The 4,853-nt window shown below is 39.7% G+C and overlaps 1 pseudogene; it reads right to left on the reverse strand.

Annotated features, from left to right (window-relative positions):
- Positions 1-732: 732 nt before the first annotated feature.
- On the reverse strand, positions 733-4,000 carry LOC142850684 (large ribosomal subunit protein uL18-like; annotated as a pseudogene).
- Positions 4,001-4,853: the final 853 nt, after the last annotated feature.

Below are 4,853 nucleotides of genomic sequence, written 5' to 3' on the forward strand. Positions count from 1 at the left end.
TCTCCGAGGCTGGCCTTAAACTCATAACCTCCTGCTCAAGCCTCCAGGGCACAGAAACTCTAGGCATTTACCACCACTCCCAGCTATGATCATTTTTAATTGGATAAAAATTCATACAAGTTCTTTTTAAGTAAGTGAAACGTTTCAAAAATGTTCCTATAATATCAATGTAATTCACTCTCCTCTATTATGAAAGTATTTGGCTATAATACATAAAGAATGTACTACCACAATCAGACAGAGGACTCCCATATGCTGCCTATCTACTGAAACATAGAAATTTTTGGCATAAACTCTGCCATGTTTGTCTATATAGATTTTTATTTGCAATTATCAACTTTGGTCTCTCCTGTATCTCCCTGTCTTGATGACAAACCATAAAAATGCCACTTTATAGACAGACACTGCTCATTCATTCCAGGCTGCTCAGACCCCAAATAATCACACAGAAACTATATTATTTGCGATATTGTTTGGCCAATAGCCTAAGCTACAGATATATACATACATACATATATATATATATATATATATTTCTAGCTAGTTCTTATATATTAAATTAAGCCATTTCTATTATTTTATATTTTACCCCATGGCTCATGGTTGTTCCAGCACATCTACTTCCTGTGGCAGCTACATGGCATCTCTTTGACTCTGACTACTCTCTCTTACTCTCCCTGCTTGGAATTCCCCTTGATCTCCTTAAGTTGTCTTATTGCTGTTGCTAGAACTTCAAGCACTATGTTGAAGAGCATCTTTATCTTCCTCCATTATGTATTACATGCAGTCTGCAACATTCTGACCCATCTGTGCTTCTAAGGTACTTCTGCATTCAACTTGCTTTCAAAATCAAACTCAGGGAGGCATTTAGTACTATGAGGGATAGACAAGACAAGTCTCCATCCACAGCTCTTTTTAGGGCCCCTCAAAAATTTCTTTATTTTTTTTAAAACAATCCTTTTTATTTTATACACCAATTCTCTCTTCCTCCTCTTTCCATCTTTCCCCCACCACAATCTCCATCCACTCTTCTAAGAGGGTGGAGACATTCCATGGGGAGTCAACAAAGTCTGCCACGTTACTCGAGGTAAGACCAAGACCCTCCCCACTGTATCTAGGCTGAACATTCCATAGGGAATGGGCTCCAAAAAGTCAGCTCATGTACTAGGGATTAATATTGGTTCCACTGTCAATGGCTCTACAAACTTCTCAAGCCACACAACTATCACCCACATTCAGAGAACCTACTTCAGTCCAGCTGTCAGTCTGGAGCCAAGGGTCAACTGTTTCTATGGGTCTCCCCATGATGATTTTGACACTTTTGCTCATATTATTGTTTTTTCCCTGTTATGAGTGAACTCCAGGAGCTTGGTCCAGTGCTTAGCTGTAGATCTCTGCATCTGCTTCCATCAGTTGTGGATGAAGGTTTTATGATGACAATTAAGGTAGTCATCAATGTGATTACAGGGAAGGCCAGTTCCGGCACCCTCTCCACTATTGCTTAGGATCTTAGCTGGGGTCATCCTTGTGGCTCCCTGAGGGCCCCAAAAATTTTATTGCCATTTGCATTTAGACAATATCCATGTCCAAATAGCAAGTGCAGGCACCAGGCTGACCATCAGTGCTTTCCACATTATATTCATCTCTAGTCAGCTCCACTTGGCCTTCATAGATCTTGTCCATCCCAAACCTACCGAGAAGCCTGTAGGCCAGTAAAATAGCTGCAGCAGAACTGGTCGTGCCAACTTTTACATAGTATTTTGGCAGTTCATGTGCATACACTGTGCAGACCATCATAGCCTTTTCTGTACAAGCATATGCAATCTGGCAAATGATCTCTGTTAGTTACCAGAATTCTCATCCTATACTTGGGTGTGTTGTACTTACTTCTGTCCAGGATCACCAATCATTTCCAATCATAGTAGTCAGTTTTACCCCCTTGCCATCTTCTCTATCTCACTTGATTTATTTTAACGTTGGCCTTTCACCAACTCCAGTCTGTGGAACAGAAACCCACAATAGCGTCTCCACATAGACCTAGCCCCTAGGGTGTAAAAGCTAGCCCTCTTCCTTAGGATGTGAGTAAAGAAAAAATTCAACTGTTTTGTGGAAGGTGTTGATGCTGGCAACAGGAAAGATTTATCAATAGGCTTATCACAAAGATGAACTGAGTATCAACCATGACATGTTAACAATCTGGACAACAAGAGGGAAAGAAAGAGTGAGAGAGAGAGAGAGAGAGAGAGAGAGAGAGAGAGAGAGAGAGAGAGGAGGGAGGGAGTGATACGGGAGGAAGGGAGGGAGAGAAAAAGGAGATAAGACAAAGAGACAGATAGAAAGAGACAGAAAGGACCGAGAAAGACAGACAGACAGGGGCAGAGTTGGCAGGCAACTGACTGACTCTATCTTGCCAGGCCAGGAAGATTAAATGTTTACCGTCATCCTCTTCTACATAGCAAGTTCAAGTCAGCTTGTGCTACAAAAGAATCTGACTCAAAGAAAAATCAAGTAAGAGAAAAGAAAAGAAATCTACTTTATCTACTTGCATAAAGTCCAAATGTTATCCAGCATTTACAGTTCTCCATGTTTCTGTCATATTGAAACAGCAAACTGGACCACTGCTGTGGTTTAATTCTGTCTCACACTACTGACCTCATTCCTCTGATAATAAACCAGAACAGGTCCTCCTGAGCTTGCCCACTAAGGTTCACTAGAACACATACAACAGACTTTGGATGTCCTGTTACATTCCTAAATTTCCCACACTGGCATCCTCGAGTCACAGTTGTAAAAGAGAAGTGCTACTTCAGTTTCTTAAGAGCTGTGATGGCATAAAACCTCGGGGCTTTACAAGACGGCTCGAAACACATCCAACACATGTGAGGTTTTGCTAAAGCTAATAAAAGGATTGGATTTTAAGTCCTTCATGACTATTTTACCTAGATTTTATTCAGGAAAACTTCAAGATAATAGTATTATATATACATATTAGATAGGTAGATAGATAGATAGATAGATAGATAGATAGATAGATAGATAGATAGATAGATAGATAGATAGATGATAGATGACAGATAGATGAAAGATGACAGATAGATGATAGATTAGACAATAGAAAGATGATTGATAATACATGATAGTGAGATTGTAGATAAATATAAATAGATGATAGACAAATAGATTAGAGATGACATAAATGTATGAGTACATGCAAGGAACATAGATATGTGATAGATATATTCACATACATATGTATGCATATTATGTGAATTAATACTGTTCATGTGTCATACTTACTTTTGCAGATATAAAACACCAATTTCTCTGTTTCGTTTTTGCAACTGAGGACCAGGACTATCCAAAAGCTCTTTTTAGCATTCTTGCCTGGTCAATACAAATTCCATACTTATATTTAAAAACAATTTAGCATAAGAAAAAAGAAAATGCCTCTCTGCCCACTCTTGAGATTAGAGTGGCAAAGGATGAAAAGGTATGATAGCATTCTGGTTTTGAGAGATTGTCTATCAGAATGTCTACTTACTTCTCTTCTGGGGAAGTGCACTTGAAAAGTGAAATGCGAAACCCTACCCCAGTGTGAGATTAAAAGCAGAGGGAGGTTTTCCTTTAACTAAAAGAGATCTACACAGAGAGAGCAAGTAATGATGAGCTTTTGAAAATGATAAGATTGTAGCAATCCAATTCACTGCAAGAAACTGGCAAATTGTAAAAGCACCATACACCGGAAGGAGCTGCATCAAGGCTCTAATTTTGCAGGCTCTCCTGCCTTAGGAAATGGAAGAGGTAAGGGCAGCAGAAATATCTTCCTTCTTTTGGAGCCCAGCACACCTTCTAAATCATGAGATACGGGGAGGGGGTTGCACAGGATAATGGCCATGGAGTGCAGGTCAGGTAAGAGACCTATACTCTCCTGTCGCTGCTGTGCAGACACAAATCCTGGGGCTTTTATTGAATATAGCAACTGCTGGCTTGTTATGATCATTAGCAGATGTTGCAGAAGTGACTTCCATCATTGACTAGATGGCTCCCTGGGGAATGAGTTTCAATTTCTAGGGCTCAGGCAGAGAGGTACCAATTTTATAGGGTGGGGAGGGGGACTTCTTCATAGGCAAGCAAAACTTTGAGGTCTTTCAAAGTTAATTGCAAAAATCGGGAAACAATTCTTGACACCTACAAACCAGAGCCTTGTACTGAATTAAAAGACTTGTTTCCTTATAACCGAAAAACATGAAAATAAAACCCTAATAACTAAAAAAAGAAATATCAAAATGTTAAATATATGTCTTGCAGGTCTGTTTAAGCATCAACTCCACAAGCTTTTGTTATTTATTTGAGATTAGAGGTTGTAATCATGAAAGAACTTGATGTTAGAAAATGTGAGAAAAAAATGATCTCCTTATTTTGGCTGCGCATGATTCTTCTTCCATGGAACTGGTGGGGCCGTCCACTCTTACACCCTTTGCTACCAGGGCAGTGTATGTGGCTGAAGAGTCATTCCCTACTCTTCCATCTTGGATCTTCTTCCTGTATGATCTTTACTGTGCCCCATGATTGGTACCTTTTCCTGTCCTTCATACTTTGCCTCCAATCTGTAGTTTGGCCATTTATTCTTCAAGTCCAAGCTGACTTCTCCAGGAACATCTGCTATCCCTGATAGTGACAAAGCCTTGCACCCTCCTGGGAAAGCTGATAGATTACTTTCCTCTTTGATACTACTGCTATGACCCTTGAGATTATTTTTCTCAAATGCTAGTGTTGCCTATGAGTTCTTTCATTTTCTTTTCAAAGAGAGGACAAACAGAATTAGCTTAAAATTGGTGGGCTGTAAAGAGACC

This window comes from Microtus pennsylvanicus, chromosome 5, assembly GCF_037038515.1.
Source record: "Microtus pennsylvanicus isolate mMicPen1 chromosome 5, mMicPen1.hap1, whole genome shotgun sequence".
NCBI classification, from domain to species: domain Eukaryota; kingdom Metazoa; phylum Chordata; class Mammalia; order Rodentia; family Cricetidae; genus Microtus; species Microtus pennsylvanicus.